Source organism: Theropithecus gelada, chromosome 3 (assembly GCF_003255815.1).
Source record: "Theropithecus gelada isolate Dixy chromosome 3, Tgel_1.0, whole genome shotgun sequence".
NCBI classification, from domain to species: domain Eukaryota; kingdom Metazoa; phylum Chordata; class Mammalia; order Primates; family Cercopithecidae; genus Theropithecus; species Theropithecus gelada.
The window spans coordinates 118,110,658-118,121,229 of record NC_037670.1 but is presented as its reverse complement, the minus strand read 5'-3'; positions in this window follow the sequence as shown (position 1 = coordinate 118,121,229).

The window sequence follows — 10,572 nt, the reverse complement described above, 5'->3', positions numbered from 1 at the left end:
AACTCACCCCTTCTTTATCCACATAGACAAATTATTCAGTGTGACATGAAAGAAATATTCTGATATATGTCTATGTCTTAGATTAGCTTTCCCATAGTAAAGATGGGAGGAGGAGCTTTTATTTAGGAAAGACAGTGTTCTTGGGAAAACTGTTGCAAGGGAATGAAGGAAGAAGAACTGGGCAGAAGTTACACTCCATTGCATTTGAAAAAGAGGTCACAGTTCATCTTAGGAGAAGCACTGAAGCAGGGGTGGCCCTTAAAACTTGTCCCAGGTTGAGGCAAGGAGAAAAAGTCTTTCTACACTCACATTGACCAGTTATTGGATGCAGTTTGCCCCTGGATAGAGTGTGAAACCTAGGGTGAAGCAGCTCTCTTTGGCTAAGTGCAATTTTCTGCTATGGTCTGAGATCTGAGCTATTGGCAACCCAAACCCCTAGAGTTTGAGTGCCTCACTCCTGAAGGGCACATCTGGGTTTTGTACCACAGTCCATCCAGTGTGCTGTTCATGTTCACTTGTTTCATATGGTAAATTCATAGGATCTGGGAAAAACAGCTCTTTCGGAATTCTCATTAATCTCTTTTCCTGAGAAACATCTGAGGAAGATTAATGGGATGAGTTTTAGGCCTATACTATAGCTGTTCTCAGGATCACAGTGAATATTCATCACCTCCTTCTTCTGTAAATCATTCTAGGCTCCTTCCACTCTTGGTTAGCACATCTGCTTATGTGCTAGGTAGCTTAATGTGTGGAGTAATCGAGACTCTCATCCCTGAGGAGGTCAGATCCTGGTCACCATATCCTACGGTATTTATCTTTTTATCATCAAAATTGGGTGAAAACTTACCAAGAGATATCCAAATAGATGATCTGGGTAAAAAACTCATTCTTCTGTGTTCCAATTTTATCACCTCAGTCCTACCTCTTCCTAATGTTGAGTTCATTATCCCTTTCACAATGGTGACTCCTTTCTTTCTTGTTAGTCTTACTACCTGAGGAACCCAGTGTAACTCTAGCTTAAAGTTTAATGGGGCTTTTACTATACTCTTTGACATGGCTCTGTGTCCCCACTCAAATCTCGTCTCGAATGGTAATCCCCTTGTGTCACAGGAGGGGCCTGGTGGGAGGTGATTAACTCATGGAGATGCTTTCTCCTATGTTGTTCTCATGACAGTGAGTGAGTTCTCACAAAATACGGTAGTATAAAGATAGCAGTTTCCCTTGTTCTCTCTATTTCTCCTGAGGCCTTGTGAAGAAGGTGCTTGCTTCTTCTTCACCCCTCACCATGATTGTAAGTTTCCTGAGGCCTCTCCAGCCATGTGGATATGTGAACCAACTAAACTTCTTTGATTTGTAATTTACCCAGTCTCAGATATTATCTTTATAGCAGTGTGAAAATGGACTAGTACACTCTTCAATAGAGTTGTGTTTACTCTGGGAGCCAGAGTAAACCCATAAAGTCCAGAGTAACAAATTATTCAAGTAGGTCAGTGGGTAAGATAGTAACTAGGGCCATTTCTATATTCACTGGTTCCTGGACCCATATATTCTAATATTCTACCCATATATATTTACATGTGTGTATATTGTGTGTACATACACACACACATCACACATGTACATAAGTCAGTTAATGTTATATGATTCTGTATCCTCAGTGGGAACAGTATTAGAATATATTATGTATACATATATATGTATACACTACATATATACACATGCATACACACACACATATATTACGTGTGTGTGCATATATATACACATATATGTATGCATATATACATATACACACACACACACACGGGAGTAGGTTTGCCATTCCTTCCCCCATCCCACAGGGTACATTTAGCAATGTCTGGGAATGTTTTTGGTTTTCACATTTGGGTTAGGGTGACCCTGAAAACTAGCGAGAAGATTTTGTGATCTAGTAATTCTAATAAATATACTCTAAAACACTGTAAAACCCACTCACACACAAAAAATTATCTAGTCCAAAATTTCCATAGTACAGAGGTCAGAAAGCTTATGTTAGCTCATCAGGCTACAGGTTTCTGGCCATTGTGATACGACTACCAGATCCAATGGTCATGTGCCAGCTGTAATTTTTCTTCTGCCATGAAGTGTTTCTTTGGTCTTGTTGGACATCATACCATATAATGATTTCCCCTTCAGACTGAGACCCTCTAGCTCAGGGGGCTCGGGTTGCCAATACATCACAGCTGAAACACAACATTTTATAAGAGCTTAGATTATGGTTCTGCCATAACAGTATTAATAGGAAAAGCTAACCTATATCTGGAACATCTATCATGTTTATCCCAGTTAATGATAATTACAGTTGGCCATTGAACAACACAGGTTTGAACTGTGTAAGTCCATTTATACACTAATTTTCTTTGCCCTCTGCCACCTACCACCACTGAGATAGCAAGATCCACCCTTTCTCTTGCAGCTTCTCTTTGTCCTACTCATTATGAATATAAGAATAAAGACCTTTATGATTATCCACTTCCACTTAATGAAAAGTAAATACATTTTCTCTTCCCTATAATTTTCTTAATAACATTTTCTTTTCTCTAGGTTATTTTATTATAAGAATACAGTATATAATACATATAATATACACAATATATGTTAATCAATGTTCATGTAATCAGTAAGGCTTCCAGTCAACAGTAAGCTATTAGTGGTTACATTTTTGGGGAATCAAAAGATGTATATGGATTTTTAATGAAGTAGGAAGTTCAATACTCTTAACCCCCACATTCTTCATAGGTCAACTGCACTGCTTTTTCAGGGTATAAACTATCTGATGTAATGAACTAACCATTAAATGACTAGTTGGCCTCATCTAAAAATGATGTCCAGTGAGGAAATCAGTATTGATTTATGTTACTGCAAGTTTTGACATTTGACAATAACGGCAGCTAAATTCATCTTGGAAAACAGAAGGCTAAGCTCTTTCAATATACATAGGCTCCACCCTTGGCAATCATGGCAATTTTATTCATACTCTGACAGTTGATGAAAGGGGCAGATTGAAATCAATTGGATGGGTTATTGTATCTGCATGGCTCTTTAATTCTTCTGCCATGTTAAATAGTTATTGGTGTGTTAACATGTGAATCAAAGGTCATCTACTTTGTGCCCACTCATGTATGAACAACTGAATAATTCTTCTTCACACCTCTTTATCCTTCACCATCTTGTCATTCCCCTTCCAAGATAATATGCAGCTATCCAAGCCATTTATCATTCCCTGCTATTTCATGTATATACTTAGCATGAGGTGCTTCTATTTAGCAAAACATAATGGCTAGGTACAACATCTAAAGCTCAGCATAGTGGGTGGATTTCGCTTCAGCCCCACTTTTCAGAGCCACCCCTAAGTGAGTGTGTAATGAAATAGCAATACAGTTTTTATTTGCACCAGTACACCAAGGCACTTCATCCATGACAGCACTTAGACATTCTCCTCATCCATAATAATGTGTAAGAGACTGTCCCCCCAATATGGATATAAGTTTGAGTTGAAAGAAATATCTATAATTTCATTTTGTCTCAAATGGTGATATAAAAACTAAGCAATCTATTGTCCACCATTAATGAGAGAACAAAATAAGATTATAAATATGTAACATTCATTGTAAATAGAAAAATATGATATTGTTAATACTTTTATCATATAACAAAGCAGAAATAATATGATAAACACAGATTCAGTAAATAAGCTGGAGGCGGTGATGCGTGCCTATAGTCCCAGCTACTTGGGAGGCTGAGGAAGATTGTTTGAGGCCAAGAGTTTGAGGCTGCAGTGCACTATGATTGCATCTGTGAATAGCCACTGCACTGTAGTCTGGAAAACACAGTGAGATTTCATTTTTTTAGCAATAGTAAACAAATAGGCCAGACATGGTGGCTGATATCTGTAATCCCAGCAATTTGGGAAGCTGAGACAGGGAGATTGCTTGAACTCAGGAGTTCTAGATCAGCCTGGGCAACATAGTGAAACCTCATCTCTACAAAAAATACAAAAATTAGCCAGGCATGGTGCCTGTAGTCCTTGCTACTTGGGAGACTGATATGGGAGAATCACTTGAATCCAGGAGGAAGAGGTTGCAGCGAGCTGTGATTGTACCACTGCACTCCAACTTGGGCAACAGAGCAAGAACCTGTCTCAAAAAGAAAAAAAAAAAAAAAGAAGGAAGGAAGGAAGAACGGAAAGAAAGAAAGAAAGAAAGAAAGAAAGAAAGAAAGAAAGAAAGAAAGAAAGAAAAGCAAGAAAGAAGGAAAGAAAGAAAAAGAAAGAAAGAAAAGCAAGAAAGGCAGACTAGATTATCTACCTGAGATTTGGGATCTTTAGTTAAAAATGGAAAAACAAAAAGTAACCATTACTGTTAGGGGTCTACTTATACTATCTGAAAGGATTCAAGGGTCAATTTCTCTAAATCTAAGGAGTGTTTGTCTATATGTAAAGAGTGTAAAGTAAAATACTGCTTCCTTCATCAACAAAGTCTTGACAAGAGACTGCTATGTTCTGAATGTTTGTGTACCCTCAAAATTCACAGGTTGAAATACCAACCCCCAAAGGGATGGTGTTAGGAGATGGGGTCTTTGGGAGGTAATTAGGTCATTAATATTATTATAAAAAGACACCAAAGAAATCGCTTTTCCCTTCCAAAATGTGAGGACACAGAAAGCAAGCACCACCTATGAACCAGAAGGCAGGCCCGCACCAGACACTAAATCGATGAGTGCCTTGATCTTGAACTTCTGAATCTTCAGAATTGTGAGAAATAAATTTCGGATGTTTATAAAATGCCCAATTTATCATATTTTGTTGTAGCAGCTCAGACTTACTAAGAGACAAATAAAAAAAAAACAATAAAATCACATAGTTGCAAGGATAATGCTCTCAAGACAAAATTGGATTATTTTACAATTTTTCTTTGGTTCTTCACTGCTAGGAAAAGATGTTTTAGGTTCTTAAAGCAGATGTCTTCTAAATAATCCTAAGTGTTGGCACTACATGCAAGAACTCCAGTCACTCAAGTGGTCTGAGTGGATTCATAAGACTTCATAACCAGGCTTTCTGCCAACCAACAGCTGGCAGAAATGACAGGCATAGAATTCAGACTATGAATAGGTATGAAGATTATGAAGATTCAGGAGGACGGTAAAACCCAAACCAGGGAAACTAAAAGTCACAATAAAACAATACAGGAGCTGAAGGAGACAATAGCTGTAATAACAAAGAACCAAAAACAAATTTGACATAGTTGAATTACACAATAAAAAAGTTCACAATGCAATCACAAGTATTAGTAGAATAAGTCAAACTAAAGAAAGAATCTCAGATCTTGAAGACTGGCTCTCTGAAATAAGACAGTCACACAAAAATAAGACAAAAAGAATAAAAAAAAAAAAACTCCAAGAAATATGGGATTATGTAAAGAGGCCAAATCTATAAATCATTAGCCTTCTTGAAACGGAGGAGGAGAAAAAAAATAAAAACAACTTGGGAAGCATATTTCAGGATCTCATCCCTGAAAACTTCCTTAACCTTGCTAGAGAGGCCAAGAGTCAAATTCACAAAATACAGAGAACTCCCACAAGATTCTACACAAGATCATCCCCAAGACATACAGTCATTAGATTTTTTCAATGTCAAATGAAAGAAAGTATTTTTTTCTTGAGACAGAGTCTCACTCTGTCCCCCAGGCTGGAGTGCAGTGGCCTGATAGCGACTCACTGCAAGCTCCGCCTCCTCGGTTCACACCATTCTCCTGCCTCAGCCTCCCCAGTAGCTGGGACTACAGGCACCAGCCACCACGCCCGGCTAATTTTCTGTCTTTTTTTTTTTTTTTTTTTTGTATTTTCAGTAGAGACAGGGTTTCACTATGCTAGCCAGGATGGTCTCAATTTCCCGATCTTGTGATCCACCGGCTTCGGCCTCCCAAAGTGCTGGGATTACAGGGGTGAGCCACTGCGCCCAGCTGAAAGAAAGAATCTTAAAAGCAGCTAGCAAAAAAAAGGCAGGTCACCTACAAAGGGAACCCCATCAAGCTAACAGCAGACCTATCAGCTGAAACCCTACATGCTTGAAGAGATTCAGGACCTATATTCAACATTCTTAAAGAAAAATATCTTTAATAACAAATTTCATATCCAGCCAAACTAAGCTTCATAAGCAAAGGAGAAATAAGATCTTTTTTGGATATACAAATGTTGAGGCAGTTTGTTGCCACCAGACCTGCCTTACACGAGGGAGTGCTAAATATACAAATGACAGAATGCTACCAGCTAACACAAAAAGACACTTAAACACACAGACCAGTGACACTATAAAGCAACCACATAAACAAACCAACATAATAACCAGCTAACAACAACATGACAGGATTAAATACACACATATCAGCACTAATCTTTAATAAAGACAAACTAAATGCCCCCACTTAAAAGGCACAGAGGGACAAGCTGGATAACAACGCAAGGCCTAATGGTATGCCATCTTCAAGAGACCATCTCACGCGTAATGATACCCATAGGCTCAAAATAAAGGGTAGGAGGAAAATCTACCAAGAAAATTGAAAAAAGTAATAAAAGTATTTTCAGACAAAGGAAGACTTCAAACCAGCACACGTAAAAAAAGACAAAGAAGGGCATTGTGTAATGGAAAAGATTCAGTACAACTAAAAGACCTAACTACCCTAAATATATAGACACTCAACACAGGAAAACCCAGATTCATAGAGCAAGTTTTTAGAGCCCCACAAAGAGACATAGAATCCCAGACAATAATAGTAGGAGACTTCAACTCTCTACTGACAGTATTAGGCAGGTCATCAAGACAGAGAATTAAAGAAGATATTCAGGACCTGAATTCAACATTGAAACAAATGAATCTGATAGACCTCTGTGGAGATGTCCATCCCAAAACAACAGAATATACTCATTGCCACATGACACATACTCTAAAATCAACCACATAATTGGACATAGAACAATCCTCAGTAAATGCAAAAGAACCAAAATTATACCAAACATACTCTTGGACAACAGCAAAATAAAAAGAGAAGTCAGGAGTAAGAAAATTGCTCAGAACCATGCAATTACATGGAAATTAAACAACATGCTCATGAATGACTTTGGGGTAAATAATAAAAGTAAGGCAGAAATCAAGAAGTTATTTTAAACTAATGAGAACAAAGATACAATATACCAGAGTCTCTGGGACACAGATAAGGCAGTGTTAATAAGGAAATGTATAGCACTAAATGACCACATCAAAAATTTAGAAATATCTGTAAGTATTAGAGAAGAAGAAATCAACCACAAAGCTAGCAGATAACAAAATAATTAAACTCAGAACTGAACTGAAAGAAATCAAGACACAAAAACACATTCAAAAGATCAACAAATCTAGGAGTTGCTTTTTCTGGAAAAAAAAAAAAAACTATTAAGATAGATAGACAACTAGCTAGACTAACAAAGAAAAGAAAAAAGATCCAAATAAACACAATTAGAAATGATGAAGGGAATGTTATCACTGATCTTACAGAAGTAAAAACCATCATAAAATACGATGAATACCTCTGTGCACACAAACTAGAAAACCTAGAAGGGATAGATTAAATCCCTGGACACATACACCCTCCCAAGACTGAACCAAGAAGAAATTGATTCCCTAAAAAGACCAATAATAAGCTCTGAAATTGAATCAGTAATAAATAGCCTACCAACCCAAAACACCCAGCTTCTGGTGGATTCACAGCCAAATTCCATCAGATGTACAAAAAAAAAAAAAAAAAAAAAATAGCTGATACCATTACTACTGAAACTACTCCAACAAACTGAGCCACAGGGTCCTCTCCCCAACTCATTCCATGAGGCGAGCATCATACTCATATCAAAACCTGGCAGAAACTGAACAAAAAATAAAACGAGGTTAATACCCTTGATGAACATAGATGCAAAAATTCTCAACAAAATACTGATGAGCCAAATCCAGCAGCACGTCCAAAACTAATCCACCACGATCAAGTAGGCTTCATCCCCAGGATGCAGGGTTGGTTCAACATATGTAAAAGAATAAATGTGATTTCATTATATAAGCAGAAGGCAAGCCCACATGATTATCTCAATAAATGTAGAAAAGTCTTTTGATGAAATTCAATAGCATTTCATTTTAAATACTCTCAATAAAATAGGTATTGAAAAACATACCTCAAAATAATAAAGCAATCTATGACACACACTCAGCTAATATCATGCTGAATGGGGAAAAGCTGGAAACATTCCTTTTAAAAACTGGCACAAGACAAGGATGCAGTCTCTCACAATTCCTTTTCAACTTAGTATTGGAAGTTCTAGCCTGAGCAATAAGGCAAGAGAAAGAAATAAAAGGCATCCTAATAGAAAGAGATGAATTCAAATTATCTTTGTTTGCAGATGGTATAATTTTATATCTAGAAAACCTTATAGTCTGTGGAAAAGCTCCTTCAGCTGATAAACAACTTCAGCAAAGTTTAAGGATACAAAATAAATGCACAAAAATCACTAGGACTACTACACACCAACAACAGCCAAGCTGAGAGCCAAATTAGGAAGGCAATCCCATTCACAATTGCCTCCCAAAAATATATAAAATAAGCTACATATACAGCTAACCAGGAAGGTGAAAAATCTCTACAATGAGAATTGTAAAACACAGTTCAAAGAAATCAAAGATACAAACAAATGGAAAAACGCCCCATGCTCAGGGATAAGAAGAATCAATATTATTAAAATGGCCACATTTCCCAAAGCAATTTACAGATTGAATGCTATTCCTATCAAACTACCAATGACATTCTTCTCAGAACTAGAAAACCCTATTTTAAATTTAATTTGAAACCAAAAAAGAGACTGAATAGCCAAGGCAATTCTAAGCAAAAAGTACAAAGCTGGAGGCATCACGCTACCTGACTTCAAAGTATACTACCATGCTACAGTAACAAAAACAGCATGGCACTCACACAAAAACAGACACGTAGACCAATAAAACAGAGTAGAGAGCACAGAAATAAGGCCACACACCTACAACCTTCTGATCTTTGACAAAGCTGACTAAGACAAGCAATGGGTAAAAGACTCCCTATTCAATAAATGCTGCAGGATAACTGGATAGCCATATGCAGAAGATTAGAACTGGACCCATTTGTTATACTACATACAAATATCAACTCAAAATGAATTAAAGACTTAAATGTAAAACCCAAAACTATTAAAAACTCTGAAAAACAACCTAGGCAACGCCATTCTGGACATAGAAACCAACAAAAATTTCATGACAAAGACAACAAAAGCAATCCCAACAAAAGCAAAAATTGACAAGTTGGATCTAATTAAGCTTAAGAGCTTCTGCACAGCAAAAGAAACTATCAACAGAGTAAACAGACAACCGATAGAATGGAAGAAAATATTTGCAATCTATACATGTGAAAAGGTCTAATAACCAGCATCTATAAGGAACTGAAGTAAATTTATAAGAAAAACACAAACAACCTCACTAAAAGTGGGAAAAAGATATAACAGACACTTTTCAAAAGAAGACATATATATGGCCAAGAAGCATGTAAGAAAAAGCTCAATGTCACTGATCATTACAGAAATGCACACAAAAGCCACAGTTAAGATAGTATCTCACACCAGTCAGAATGATTATTATTAAAAAGTCAAAAAATAACAGATCCTGTGAGGTTATGGAGAAAATGGAACACTTAAACACTGTTGGTGACAGTAAAATTAGTTCAGCCATTGTGGAACGCAGTAAGGCATTTCTTCAAAGAGCTAAAAACTGAACTACCATTTGACCCCACAATCCCATTACTGGGTATAAACCCAGAGAAATGTAAATTATTCTATCATAAAGATACATGCACACAAATGTTGGTTGCAGCACTATTCACAATAGGAAAGAAATGGAATCAACTTAAATGCCCATCAACGACATATTGGATAAAGAAAATGTGGTACATATGCATGATGGAATACTATGCAGCCATTAAAAATAAGATCATGTGTTTTGCTGGAACATGGATGGAGTTGGAGGCTATTCTTAGAAAACTAACACAGGAACAGAAAACCAAACGCTGCATAGTTTTACTTACAAGTGGGAGCTAAATGATCAGAACTCATGAACACAAGGGAACAACAGACACTGGGATCTAATTGAGGGTGAAGGATAGGAGGAGGAGGAGGAGAAGAAAAGATGGCTATTGGGTACTGGGCTTAATACTTGGGCTAGTGAAATAATCTGTACAACAATTCCACCATGACATGAGTTTACCTAAGCAACAAACCTTCATATTTACCCCCAAACCTAAAATAAAATTTAAAAAATCCACTTTGCAGATATGCTAATTTACACACACACACACACACATCCCCCACAACACTGAACACTCTTTACATTTTTTCCCTATTGACAGGCCTGTGACCAAACAAAAATTACAATGCATGTGGATTTATAGGAGTGTAACAGCAATAAATACCTATTCTGTTTTGCATTAAGACCTCTGAAAA